Below are 15,485 nucleotides of genomic sequence, written 5' to 3'. Positions count from 1 at the left end.
GAGGTGGCAACAGAAACGCTCTTGATGAGGATGAGATGGAGATTACACAAGCCTCCCTGGAATGCTTCCGGGAAAGCCCTTGAGACCTTCCCAGAGCCAGGTGGGAAACGTTATGAAATCACTCTCAGGCTCTTCCTTACAGACAGGGGTGTTCTTAAATGAGCCAGCTATATATGCCCTTTCCTCCAGGGAGAAGGAACTCTGAATATACCGTAAAATTGTCATCACTAATTTGAGGGGGGTTGGGGGACAAAGGGGGGCCCCATCTGCCTGTGGGCATTTGAGAAGATGAAAACGGTGACTCAAAAGCGCTTTCAGGATATAAGATGTAAATACGAGAGTAAAATAAAGAAGCAGAAGATAATGATGCTCAAAGATGAAAAATCAATTCATAGTACTTCTGTTTTTTGAAAAATTCTCAGAAACTACATGTCTATGCTCTAAAAAATAAACTCAAAGACTGACAGTTCCTCTGAACTCTTCAAATTTAGAAGATCCACTCTTAGTTTCTGTGATCAGTATTCAGACCAAAGTCCCCCAACAAAGCGTCATACATTATATTCTACAAGTACCTCCCTGCTTCCTTTATTCCTTCATTAGTTCAATAAAGTATTTATTAATAAATACTTTATTTATTAATAAATATTAATAAATTAATAAATATTAATAAAGTATTTATTCTCTGTGCCAGGCACTATTCTAGGTGCTTGGGGCGCAGAAGAATAAGACAGTCCCTGACTTCAGGGGTTTATAATCCTGGGAGAAGACACACAATAAATGCATAACTAATACAGCACAAAGAGCAGCGTTAGGAGGAAGACCCACCCACCCACCCACCAGGCAGAACCGGGCCAGGACACCCTGGGAGTGTCCAGCGGATGAGGGGCTCTGGTGCAAACACAACAATGAGAGATCAGAACAGGAGACCTGAATGAAATCAGACAAAGAGGGAAGAGGAGTATATGCAAAGGTTCCCACGGATTTGACAAGTTGGAGGTCAGCAGCAAGAGGTCAGGCAGCTGCACAGAGCGGGCGAGGCAGGGAACTCAAGAAGTGCAGCCAGGTCAGAGGGCCCCACAGGCCAAAATCTGCATTTTACTCTATGTGCCATGGGAAACCCTCTTTCAATCCACCTTCCCAGTGGGTTAGAGGAAAGAAGTACCAAGTCGTGCTTTGTGTTCTTAGGGAACCCTCTGGTATTTGGCTAGAGAAGAAACTGGGGCAGGCGGGGGTAGGGGGAGTGGAGGCAGGAGGGCTAGATAAGAGACTTCTGCTTCCCAGCATTGATTATGACTGAGAGAAGTTTTTAAATGCCCAAATTAAACTGCAACTGAGGAGGAACAATTTCAGGGAAAAGGTATTCCATCAAATACTAATGAGAAAACTCTCCATACTGGGTTATGTGCACTTTACACAATTATATATCAGCTAATGAGTTTAGGTTTATTAGGTAATAAACTTACAAAGCCCGTAGGAAGTTTTCAATAAAAGCTCTTCGGTGGTTTCCTCTTTCTTATCTGACAAAGCACGCTTCTACTGCCCTCGTGAAAAGAGTTCAGTTCAGTTTATAGGACAGTATATCCAATAATTATTTTACACTGAGTACAAATGCTTCCTGGTACCCCACCAAACAAGTGCTTACAAAATAATGAAAACAATTACAGCAGTAGTACAAAAGACCAACCTCAAAACACAACCCTCAAAGTTCTGAGGGGAGTTCTTCAACATTTGTAGAAGAGAGCGAGGAAATAAAAGTACAAGATGTTTATAATGAGGAGGAAACTATGCAATAACCCAAATACCAATAATAGGGAAATGATCACATCATGATTCTTTCCTTCCATGGGATGGTGTGCAACTATTCTAAAGAAAAAGGTAGAGCTTTAAAATCTGACATGGAAAAGTCACCTAGCTATACTGCTAAGTGGGTAGGGGGCTGGGAGCAATGGTAAGAGATCTCAACCTCTGCCGACAGGTATCTGCCTTTCTATTTAATAATTACTAATATTTATTGAGGGCTTTCCACATTTTAGGCACTGCACTAAAGCTTTATGCTATCTCACTGAATTCTTACAACAATCCTATAGAATACAGTCATTCCTATTTAACACATGAATTAAGTATTAATATTTTAGCCGGACTCAGACAGCTGATAGGGTGTGGGGTAGATTTGAATCCAGAGAATTCTAACTCTGTAGGCCCACAGTCTTATAACGTATCTCTCAGAGATGAATCCTTATTCACTGCGTGTATTAAACCAATCTGCTCTTGGATTCTTTCTTTCAAATAACATTAAGGAAAATGTCTACTTAGTGTTCTGGGAAATAATTTTAAGGAAAATTAAATTAATGATGGAATATACAAAGCTCGTGACATTTTGCAAAGTTGATAGTGACCCAAATTGGCATTAAACTCAAGATCAAAGTACAAGGCAACTTTGCAAACAAGTATTATTTAAAGGCTCAGTGACCGATAATAATTCTGTCAGCCCTCATTATAGCAGCAAATTCTGAATGCTACATTTGCACGTTTTCGTCTGGTTCCGGCTGTTTGTGAATCTTCAGCACAGAAAATGTTATCCAGTTTAAAATTAAACAGATGCTCATCATTTTAAGGCAAACTAGGAAAGTTCCAGTCAGCAGGCATTCTTTGACCAGTTCTACATGTCGATGACAAAGGAATGGGAGATATTTCAAGGTGAGGCTGATAGCAAGCCCTATCACTAAAGGGTGCTGGGGCACCCCAAAAGCATAGGCCCTGTGCACACTCCCGACTTGTTGATCCACCTTTGTACCCACTGACCCATACAGAAATGTCCTACTCCGCATCCCTCAACCCCATGGCATTCATGCATGGGTCTCCTCTCCACCACCACCAGCACCACGTGACAGGAATTCACAGCAGTGTTATCTTAGCATACTGGAGGATCAGCAGAGGGCACATATTTAAGACAGAGAACCATGCCTCAACTCAAATCCTTACCATCCATGTGAACTTGGGCAAGATGCTTAACCCCTCTGTGCCTCACTCTCCTTACTTAACTGGGGTGCATTAATAGTACTTACCTCATACACCAGCTATCAGGTTTCAATGAGGTCGTATAAATAGGGAATTCAGAAAAGTATCTGGTAGGTTATAAAAACTCAATAAATATTAGGCATTATTATTAATACTGTCATCACTGCAGTGCATAACAAGGAGACACAAACTCCCCTCTAGTGTCATTCATCAAGTGACTCTTTTTTCACTTATTTCACCATTTACAACAAAATAATTGGTTACCCAAGAATACATTTTCCAAAGATCTTAATCTTATTCTTTTCACTTTTCTATGTTTCCTATTTTGCCCATGCATTCCTTAGTAAATTTTTTAGAAAATTAAGTTGTTGAAAGTAGTCTTCACTGAATTCCCTTCTCACTCTCAGGCTGGGTGGGTGACTGCCAGAAGTTTCCACTATGTCAAGTCTATGGCTGAGCAAACAGGTGTCAGGACCTGCTGACATTCACAGAGGGCCTGGGATTAATGTCTGGAGAGATCTCAAGGTGCAAGCTCTCCATGAAAAAAGTTGGGGGCAAACCACAGGCCAAGGCTACAGCTGGTACTAAAAATGCATAATAATCAAATTCTCTAAACAATCCCTGGTGTGTGACTTAGACTCTAATAATTCTAATAGGATATATTCAGAAAACTGAAATACGCAGTTTATACCAGAGTACTTAATCAGGGGTTCCCACATTCCTCTATTATTGTTTATACATAATGTGTCTGTGCATTTTTCTAGCTTTCTGGGTTTCATCAAATTCTGAAAGGTCGTCACAACATAAAGCTGCTACAAATTATTGGTTTATAGTCATTCTCAAACTTTAACATGCTTGTTTAAACACGTAACCCTGGGCCCACCCCAGACTTGGTTTCTGGGGTGGAGGGGTCTGGGGTAATCCAGGACATAAAAAGGAGCCAGGATGTTTCTAGCAAGTTCTCAGATGCTGCTGCTACTGGCCCGGGGTCCAGCAACCACACTTTGAGAATTACTGGCTTAAGGAATTATGTGGGCATTTTGGCTTTTCCTTCAGGTAATCAACCAACCTCCCTAGTAGAATTAATGTTAAGAAAACTAGTGGCCATTTCTCCATTACACACCTATGAATTACCTACCAACCCTCATCACCAACCCTCCCACCCTCTAAAATTCTGGGTAGGCTACACTTGACTATCAGCTGAATTCAACTTGGCAATTTCAATTTGGCAAATATGTATCAAACACCTCATTAGGTAAATTAGAAACTAGCTCTAATATTAGTATAAAACAGTGGCTGGGGCTATCCCTCCCCCATCACTACTACCACTGGCGCCTTTTCTTTTGGTCTCTCCAGCATCCAATCGTGCAAGACAGCTCCCTAATCTCTCCCATATAAAGACATTTTCAAATGAGGATGGGAAAGAATCTAATGTAGTTTCAAAATTTCCACCCTTCTGTTGTTTCCGAATTAAATGTGTGAATAAAACAGGGATCTGAATGTCAAGATGCTCCCATCAAAAGAATCAAAACCAAGGTCATGTGGGCATTAAGCACACAGGGATCACCAGACAACGCCCGACCTGAAACACACGGAATGAAAGGGGCCAGACACGTCCAGGCCCTCACAGAACTCGGGGAGATGGAAACAGAAGACCAGCATAAGGCATGTGAGGCCCTCAGGATAAAGATAAATGTTTGTTGTTGCTGTCTGAGCTTTGACTATAACGTAGTTTGAGTACAAGTACAGCAGAAATGCTATTTTGAACAGGGGGAAATGATTACAGTCACTCACACAAATAAGGAGCTTAGTGCTTCTTACAGACTAGGTCCTAGTGCCTACACACACAGGAAAGTGATCAAGGAACAAAGCTGGTCAGTACGGAGTTGTACTTAGATACGTTGTCATTAAAAACTAACTTTAAAAAGATGTCAGCAGAGCTAGGTTAAAAAGGAAGTAAGAGGTGAACAGGAGTTCCTTGTATGTTCTGGTAATATCAACTCATACAATTTTAAGCTAGATGGTGTTTTGGCTCTGTTCACCATTTTCAAACACCACGGCCATTAATTTGAATAGCCCTCATTCTTTTTATAGTTGAAACAAACTCACCTCTGCTACCCACCCCCACCAGTGACACCCCCTCCAGCCACGCCCATCAATACAGTGAGGACCCACTATATGCCCAGCAGGGAGCTGAATGACGCAGTCCACGGAAAAATTGAAAATGCCCTGATCTCCCACTCCCATTAGAGTGCTTACAAATCTGGAATATTTATCACACAACAAAAAAGAGATTTGGTTCTAAATAATTTAGAATTAACATACAGGGATTACAGACGGGAGAAAATAGGATGGATTAACAGTCAGGGACATCATAAAGGAACAGAATTAGAAAAGAGAATAAACAGAGCCAAGGGAAAAAAACGCACTGGGGCTAAACTGTAAGCCACGACATGTGTTTAGAAAAGCAATGGGCCCTTCTGAGTGGTGGATGAAAGCATCCACCTAAAGGCTAACACTGAGTACTTATACATAGTAGACGCTCAATAAATTACTCTTAGTAGATGCCAATTCTACATGGCAGCATTCACTACGAAAGACACAAGGTACATCTGTCCATCTGTCTGGAGACTCATTTTAAGGTCTAGGCTTTCAAAAGATTTGGGGTATTCAAAATTTCTGTTCTAACCATTCCAAGTACCTAAGCTGAACTATGTTTGCCCAGGACAGACCCAGTTCACTCCTGCAGTCATGGTGTAATTACAATTAACAATGCCTGGTTTTACTTGCAAAAGTGTCCCAGTTTGAATAACGAAGTATAAGGTCACCCTATCCATCAGTATTGGTTAAGCCTTTGGTAAATGAAACCTTTTTGAAAGTATTTCCTGGGACAATGCACCTCAGATCAGAAAGTCTCTCCCAAATCTTAAAGGCAAGAAGAAAAACATGCCAGTTTGAAAGGAGTATATACTTCTGAACGGAGGCCAGATGTCCACAGCACTTTACAGAGTGCATTGTTCTCAAAGAGAGCTGTGCTGTGGTCAGTCCTACAGCACTCTAGCTAATCAAACTCAAACAAAAAGAGTTAAACAAGTCAAACACCTCAGGTGCACCTTTCTTCCCATGTCATTCCATTTCAAAGCAACACCAAGTGCTTTTAGGGGGTAAATAGGTTTATTAATTATTGATAACAAATATATACATAATTATGTATTTAATATACACATAAACACATATATCATTAGGGAAATAAATATCTTCGCCAAAAACGTGTAACTTGTTTAAATAAAACATGTGTGCACTCACCAAATACCTATAAAATAGGGAAAGCACTGTCATTCAAACAAGCCAGCCACTGCATGGCGACATTACCTGTTAGCTGCACGGGGCTCGCAGGTCCACATGCACCTGCAGGCTGGATAATGGGGCTGACCCAACGGCTCTCGGGATTCCAGGCCCACCTCAGAAATGCCTGACGCGCACAGCTGGTATTCCAACCAAGTCACAGATCGGGGATATATGCAAATACAGCACTAGACCACGAGACTTCATGGAGGTTGTCTCAGTCTTAAATACTCTTGTCTATAAAGACATCTGACCTGGGAAGTGTCACACTTTGTCCTAGGAAGGGGCTGAGGTGCTTGGGGTAACAAGGAACACCCCTACCTCTTGGCCCAGGCACAAGAACACACAAGCCTGCTGGCCCCACACCAACAGACCAGGGAGGGTCGCGGCCGCTTTTCAAGCAGAAAGGAAACCCAGGCTTGAATTAACTGGTTGTCTCCCTGGTGTTGTGCTTGTCCTGACACTGGAATTTCCTAAAGAAAAGGGACCATATCCATCAGTAACAGTCTTCTTGTTACCGGATATCTCCATTTTGACTCCTAAAGGTCAATTCATTTTTTTCTCTTGCTCTTTCAGATATGATTTTATGTTTTCATTAAAATATAGTTAATAAACATTATATTATTTTCAAGCATACAACATAGTTACTCACTATGTAGGTATACACCTAACAAAGTAATCACCATGAAAAGTCTAGTGACCATCGGACACCATACAAGGTTTACAATACTGACGATATTTTCTATGCTGTACAGTACATCCTTGTGACTTACTGATTGTATAACTGGAAATTTGTATCTATTATTCCCCTTCACCTTTTTCGCCCTTCCCCCTACATCCTTCCCCTGTGGCAGCCATCAATTTGTTCTTTGTATCTATGAGTCTGTTTCTGTTTTGTTTGTTCATTTATTTTGTTCTTTAGATTCCACATACAAGTATAAGTGAGCTTATATGATATTTGTCCTTTTCTGTCTGACTTATTTCACTCAGCACAATACCCTCTAGGTCTATCCATTTTGTCACAAACGGCAAAATTTCATTCTTTCTTATGGCTAAGTAATATTTCATTATATGCATATATACCTGTACACACACACACACACACACAGACACACAGACACACGGTCTCTTCTTTACCCATTTACCTACTAATGGACACTTAGATTGCCTGTGTTGGAAAAACTAGATAGCTACGTGCAAAAAAAAGAAAAAAAGAAACCGGACCACTTTATTACACCATATACAAAAATAAACTCAAAATGGATTAAAGACTCAAATGTAAGACCAGAAACCCTAACACTCCAAGCAATATTTTTTTGAATATGTCTCCTCAGGCAAAGACAACAGCAAAAACAAACAAAAGGGACTACACACTGGTTTTGAATTATTAAAATATCTACTAAGCCCATAGTTGCAATTTGCGGGATAGGCTTATTCTAGAAGAAAGATCTACATCGACAGTTTTCAAACGATTCCTTAGCCATAGGGGATCACAGATATATCTTGGGGGCAACAACATAGAGATTGAGCAGGTAGGCTACACTTTCATCTTGTTTTAGGGTTCTACTTAAGATTTCTATAGGAAAAATAAAATGGATCTACTGCTCTGTCACTCAGAACAAAACAGAAACCACACACACATATACAGTTTTAGAACATGTTGTTAGAACCAGAGTCTGGACAAACTTTTTAGAAAGACACTACAGAGATTGCCCAACAAGCCTGACAATTTTACAGAGGAAAGGACCTTAGACTTTTTTTTTGTATTATAAAGGAATTTTAGCATTTGTTTTTTAACATATTATGGTACAAGAAATTTGCTGTAACAAATAACTACAAAACACAAGAGCAGATATAATGTACAAGAAATTTTATGTACCAGTAACAAATTTATGCTATTCATGCATCGTAGAAGGCCAAGAACTCTTTTCTTTAGTTTCAGGTGCACAAGACAAAGTAATACTTAGACGTTTATCATTTATATCCCTCACACTTTGTGAACCCCCTCCCCCCATCCACTATTCCTCTGACATGGCACAGAGCCATTACATTTCCACTGTCTTAGACCATTTTTAACCCAATTCTCTCATTAAAATTGAGGAATTAACTGACTCATTGAACATATTTAAGTAAATAGCGTATTATCACAACATCATCTCTATCCTTACTCTCTACTCACTTTTGTCCATCCTTTCCCCAAAGTCCCCCAAACCTTACTACTGACATGAAGTGTTCACATCCCATTTGCATGTCTAAATGACAATATAGCTACAAGACACAGTTGGATACTCCAGGAATCAAAACACTCAAGTCTTTTTCTAGATATCCCTACTAATGGGCAGAGGGGAGCAGAATACAATTACATTATTTTAATTTGGAGAGATCAATAGAAATACTACTAATATTTATTAGCTATTCTTTGTGCCATGAACTGTGTACATTCCACGTGCACTATTTCACTTACTTCACCCAGCAACCCCGTCAGGGAAGTGCCATTATCAGCACCGTTTCGCAGGAGGCAGAAGCAAAGCTTGGAGAAGAACAGCACAGAAACACCGGACAGCAGAGCTCAGCTCCTGTTCACACCTACGTTGCAGCAGGCACAGACCCAGACGTGTCGCAAAGGTCTCTGAAAGGGCCTGAGCACATCAGTTTTTCATTCTAGACATTATCATTGTTTCTGAAATAGACATTATCATTGTTTTTGGATAGCTCACCCCAAGGAAGACCTGTTGAGGCACAGATAGGTTAAGTAACGTGCCCAAGGACACACAGCCAGTATGTGCATTAGCCAACATTCTAAGTAAGGCAATCTACTCCGGAGACATTATGCTCAACCAATCACACAGACTGCCTCTCACACCCCCAGGACCACAAGGTCAATAAACGTTTCAACTGCCTAAAAGATAAATTTGTAGTAGCAAGATCCAATAAATATTTAGACTAATTACAGCATGCCAATTGGCATCCAGATAAAAGAGGATTAAATTGAAGCTGCAGAATAAGAGCTACAGAGAAACACTCGACTTTCTCTGACTTTCAGGCTAAGTCAGAGAAACTGTTCCAAATGGTTCTGGGAAAACTTGGAATGAAAAAGTCTACAATCTCTCATAATCATTTCCTTTTTAAAACCACACCATTTCTGATATTTCAGAAGCAGCTGTCTCATGCGCTGCTTTTTGGTTTTGTTTCCTGAAACTACGTGCCTCCAATGGAGGGGTGAGCACCCTTCCTCTTAGCAAAGAGCACATACTTCATACGTGGAGTTAACAAATGATACTAGGTTTGGCAAGTGACAAGAGATCACTTAAATTTGAACATTATTTTTTTTCCTATGGCCCGTTAAAAAAAAGACAAAACGAAAAACAGAAAAACCTCTCACATTTCCCACAATAAAACAGAATGGATTAATAACCAGTCAGCTGAACTAACAAAATATTTACAAAATGGTCTGCTCATGTAAACTTTTGCTCTCCTTACCTAAGGAAAAATAAATGTTTCCTGCCGTTACTAGCATTTGGCGTCTCCTGGGCCTTGAAATAAGAGAGATTTATCTAGTCGTTGCTTAATTGTGCCATTAGCATAACGAGCTGCAGTCTGTCCTGTGGAGGCAGCAGCCTGATGGGTTTTCCGGCAGTGTAGAGGTCCTTCAGGACCTCCCATTCTGTCTATAAAAGAACAGGACCCTAACAACTTCTCCAGTTGACAGCAGTGAAGAAAGAGGAGGCATCCTCCCTGTGGAGAGGGGGTGCGTGGAACTAGGGATGGAACAGGGTGGGAAAGGGGCTCCCTAAGGGGCCCCGGGAAGCTAAGCCACAGGGTAAACCACCCACGTGGGCCTGTCTTTGAAGGTTTGAGCTCAAAAGGCTACTGCATGCTGCTTATTTCCTCCTGGGATTACATTTACGATTTGGAAATACTTTTTCCGGGGCTATGTGTGGCTATGTCCTCTAAGAGAGTTTTCCCATAACCATCTTTACTGAGCCAAAGACCTCAAATTTGGATCGTTTCATGAAAGTCAACATTTACTACAACTGAGAAGCACAGCACTCTATATCGACCATATGTTCAACAACAATCCAATTTCAAGAAAATTATAAAGCAACAATTAGCCTGTGAGTGTATTAATAAGAGCCACTACTGTGTTCTGACTGCCTACCTGGGCTGAGCATGGCAGGAAGAAAATACACATTACTTCATTTACACCTGCCAACAACTTGAACGAGGTCGGTGATACTAGGCCTTTTTTATACATGGGAAACAGATTTAGAAAGATTACATAACTAGCCCAAGGTCCTCCAAGCTGATAAGAAGCAGAACTCACTTTTGTACCCAAAGGTAACTCTGAATACGTTATATATGATTAACTGCAAAGAATAACAGACTAATCCAACCCTGAGTTTGTCTCCAGGCTGGAGTGGACAAGCTTGCTGTAATTTTTTTCTTCATTTGTCCTGGATGAAACTCTAGCCAAAGATGGCCTAAGGTTTCATCTCAGGGGCAGGCTCTGATAGACTGTGAAGACCCCCCCCCCCGCCCCAGGAGGGGCTTACAGGCGCAGGAAAAAGGCCTGTGGTTAGTTACAGATGGATAGAAAAGGCACGTGACAGCACAGATGGATAGCCACTGCTGCAGGCGTTTGTTTCTATCCCACATCCCTCTGCTGAGCAATATTCAACTGCCACAGATTTTCTCTCTACTGGAGGCTCATTATCTAGACACACTCCCCTTTCGATCTATGACAAGTTTAGAGAGTCACACTCTCACACATGAAAGTTACCAATTAATATGAATCTCACAAATAGTATTTTTACAAAATAAATGAGAGTCTCTGTCTTCCTCTTGCATCCCCTCAGTTATTTGGCCGTTAGCTCTTTTCTCGGATTGCTTATTCTCACATCAAATTGGTCTCCCAACAGTCTCATCACCTCCACAAGCCAATCCCCAGCCTGCCTAATTATGACTCAGATACTTTCATCTTCTAAGTGATTGTCTATAGGGTTCAATGAATAAAGTCAGGGGCCTTGCTTTTCAAGTATAATACAAGGATTCTGGGAAAACTACAAAAGAGAGCTGCCATGTAAAGAATCAGAACTTGATTTAGGTGTCCGGTAGCAGGGACGTTTCAACTAGCAAGACAAGAATAACAAATGCAGTTTTGGAAGTGTGTATATTTCATGTATGTGACTTTTCTAAGATACCAATAATTGCAAGCTGCCAAAAGAAAAATGCCTAAAAGTGATAAGCTAAAAGGGCTCTCCAGTGAAATATAACAGAACACTATTAATAACAAGGATTTGTCAACACACCCTTCCTTTGCCTCTTGAGGTATAATGCTAAGAACTATCTACCTGGCAAAAGCTGTAAACATAAACATACACCTGGACTTTATATAGTTCTCTAAACACAGCTGTTGGCAAAGTACTTTTAAGCTTATTATTCAGACACATACAGCTAAGAACTAGACTAAATGAGGTTTGGCTCGTATTATAATATTGAAGTGATAATAAGAGCTAACATTTACATAGCATGTTGACATATCTTAACTAACTGTAAATGGGAAAACGGGGCAGCCTGGACTCAGAGGGAAGTGTGCCCTCACAGCCAAGACAGCATGGGTTCTCCTGGTCACCAGTGGAGGCTGGGGAACTGCAATCCCTTTTAGTGCAACTGAAGCGCCTCGGCTACAAATAACATTTGCATAGCTTTAATATGAATAAGGGACACTGTTGTTCAAAAACTGTGGACATAATGATCTCGGTGGAGAGAAGTGTAGAAAATAAGGGAGCTAAATCTTCATCTTCTACAGAAAGAAGTCAACAGACATTTCTGAAAGCCAAGAACTGTCAGTTATGTAGGAATTTAGGACTTGATACTCAAAACTAATAGCTAAAAAGTGAAAGAGGTGGCCACTGGGGCACAGGAAAAAGACAGGGACTGCCATTATTCATTTGATTTCTGAAAGTACATAAATACATGACTTGGATAAAAACTTGTAGTCAGTTTAATTTGAATTACCAACAAAAAGAAATTAACATTTTAAAAATGTCTACATTTCTTGGGCTAGGCAAAGAAGAAAGAAGGAAAAATAGTGGAGGTCGTCATTCGTGACATATAAACACCTTCTTGTATATGACTCTTCCTTTCTCACTGAGCTGTTGTCTCAGGAGACGGGGTGCCCATGGATTGCTAAGCAAAGGGGTAATGTGCCAAGCCCAGGATGCCAGCCCAGACAAGCTGGCAATATGCGGTGACAAAGGCTGCAGAAAAATACCCTGTCCTGTTGCCCGACATGCCAAGTGACTACATGAATAACAGATTTGGGGAACATCAGCAAAAGGCCCACCATTCATTCCCCCAGACCAGGAGAGAGAGCCATCACCATCTGTGAGACAGCACAACATTTTGAGGCCTGATGAGAATTCAAACTAAGCACGACAGGAATTTAGAGAGGGGTTAACCATTCCTTCCCGCTTGGTGGGAAGATAAGGAAAAGCACCAAAAACAGTGCAGGCTGAGCCGGGTTTTAAGTGATGCACTAGGAGTCAACAGGTAGAGATGGAAGAGGAAACAACCTGACAAAGGTCACAGAGGAGAGAACAGATGGTGTGTTTGGAAACAGGACATGGTCTAACCATAAACCACATCAAATTGCACATCTCCTGCCGTGATGGCCCTACTTCAACTTGGAGAGCGCGGGGAGGGGTAGAAGCCCCCTGGGACACTTAGTGGTTTCTGGCACAGTGTGAAACTACACACGTGATCAACATCAACACAGTACAATAGGTTGTGCCTCTTAAATTATCTAGTTTATAGGAATCCACCTTCCATATTTAAACTGGCTTCTTCTGCTTTGGATAGGCTCTTAAATCCCAGACACTGATATTTACCACGGTACTGAGGGTTCCTGCCATCCCCTCAGGATTCCCCAAGTCCTTAGCTTTGTACTACCGGATTGCCAATACTGTTTCTTTATAATTCCCCAAGAGTGTTGAATGTGAAAGGCTTAGAGATTTGAGTTTTAGGTATGTCCAGTTCTCCCTTCAGCTTACAAAATGTAATGCCATTAAAAGTGTACAAGTTCCTTTAAATTGCTTTTTTTCCTTTGGCATTCCCAGGTAGTACTTGTTCCTTTCAATACTGCAATCATTCTTTAATCCAATAAAATTGAACCAAGTTTGATCTGCACAGCCCCAAGTACTGATTTCGATTAAAATATACACATTTGACTCAAGATTTCTTTGTATCTGAGCCAGTTCTAGAAGTGACTGGATTACAAACAAAACTATCCCTGCATATCAAACTGAATATTTATAAATGACTGTTTATTTTTGTATCATGGATACCAGGCCTTCAAAAATAAAAGTGAGCATATAAACTTTTACTCGGGCCCTTATCAATGTTTAGAAGTCTCATTTATGAAACTCATCAAGTGTTATAAGTGAAACTTAGAAGAAAAGAGAAAATTAAGAAATCAATACATCTTTACTTTTGCATTCTTTTAATTCCACAAGTAAAAGTGGTAGGTGCTAAAGATGCGAAACTCACAAAATATTGCCCTTGCCTTCAACGAACAGTTCCCAATCTAACTGGGAGGAAAAACAAACGACAGATAATTCAAAAACACAGGTTAATCATTCATGGCTACACCCTGGACTCCCATGGCACCTCACACAGAAGGTGACTATAATTATTACTCGACTGACTAAACATTACTTGATTGATTAGATGAACAGATGCATGTAAGAATGGATGGAAGGATCGATAGTATTTTCGGCCAGTTTTCCCGGCATGTGCGGTCAGGAAAGCTTGCTAGAGGAAGGGGAGGCCATACTGTGCCTGAAAGCTGCGTTTCCACAGGTTTGAGAAATACTTGGGATATATCATACGCAGACAAATTTACTAAACAGTCATGGAATTATTTTAATTAAAATAAGCACATAAAATATGTCATTTCAATATTTTTGCTTAGACTGAAGCTGAACATTTAATTTTTAAGGTGATTCCACGTAAACAACAATCATACAGAAATAGAGCAGATAGCATGTGGATATATAAAAATTGAGAAGTACACAAATGGCTGAAATTCTAGAAATGCAGTTCAAGTTCAAGATGAACCAGGTGAAAGGAGAAGAGAATTATTCCAGAGGGTTAGTCCAGGCAGAGGAAAAGGCATAGGCCCAAGCAAGGAGGCAAGAGCCACCAATAATTGCAGGAAGTTCAAACACATCAGTGTTGCGGTAATATGAAGTTCAAGGCAAGCCGTGGCAGCAGATGAGTGTCTAAGCACATAGCACGAGGTCTGCTCGGTTTAACAGCATGAACTTATCTGTCGGAGACAAGGATCCCCGGAAAGGAACGGCCGTGCTTGTATAGTAGAGGGGTTCCACTCAGAGGGGGCAGATAGACCACAGGCGGGGAATCCAGGCAAAAATGACCTTGGGTTTGGAGGGAATCATAGACAAGAAATACTTAGGTGTTTAAAAAAAAAGGAACCATCAAGTTTTGGTGACTGACTGGCTAAGAGTGGACGAGACGGTGAAGAAGAATGTAATGGTTTGTCACTTGGGTGATCAGTAGTACCAAACAAGAGGGGCTGACCGTCAAGGGGGAGGTCTGAGAGGCTGTTTTATTTTGTTGGATAATGATAATAAGCACGAATGAAAGGGAGGGAAGCTGGTAAGATAAGTTAAGGTGATGAAATAGGTCCGAAACTGGGTGTGTTCAAAGTAGACAGAACGTAGGAGACTTGAGCCCTTCCTTCCGAGAGAGAGAAATTAGACTGCCTTCATCCAGAGTACCATGTAAGAGTACGGAGTCCCAGCAACAATTTGTTAAATGAAAAAATAACCCAGAAACTGGGGTCAAACGGGAAGCTCCAAAACCAGATTTAAGAGGAGCGGGTAAACTGAAGAAAGATTAGGAGACCCGCCAGCACCCATTCCAAGCTGGGGATGTGCCGGGATGATGGCTGCAACGGACCAGGCTCCATCAGGCACCAGGTCCTCCCCTTAGAACACGGCCAACCACCCAAGTCCTTTCAGTCCCTCTTCTCATGTGATAGTTACCTGGCCCTTCGCTGATCAAGACGCTCAGGTGCACACCTCCTTGCACGCCCTCCC

At 41.1% G+C, this 15,485-nt stretch overlaps 2 protein-coding genes across 11 annotated transcripts in view; one reads left to right on the top strand and one right to left on the bottom strand.

Annotated features, from left to right (window-relative positions):
- MED12L (mediator complex subunit 12L) overlaps positions 1–15,485 on the bottom strand; it is a 322,241-nt gene that overhangs the window by 167,443 nt on the left and 139,313 nt on the right. The gene's annotated exons all lie outside the window — the stretch shown is intronic.
- P2RY14 (purinergic receptor P2Y14) overlaps positions 1–15,485 on the top strand; it is a 51,319-nt gene that overhangs the window by 11,621 nt on the left and 24,213 nt on the right. The gene's annotated exons all lie outside the window — the stretch shown is intronic.

The sequence above is a fragment of the Rhinolophus hipposideros genome (assembly GCF_964194185.1).
Source record: "Rhinolophus hipposideros genome assembly, chromosome: 2".
NCBI lineage: Eukaryota > Metazoa > Chordata > Mammalia > Chiroptera > Rhinolophidae > Rhinolophus > Rhinolophus hipposideros.
The sequence above is the reverse complement of the archived record's forward strand: the minus strand, read 5'-3'. Positions and strand labels throughout refer to the sequence as shown.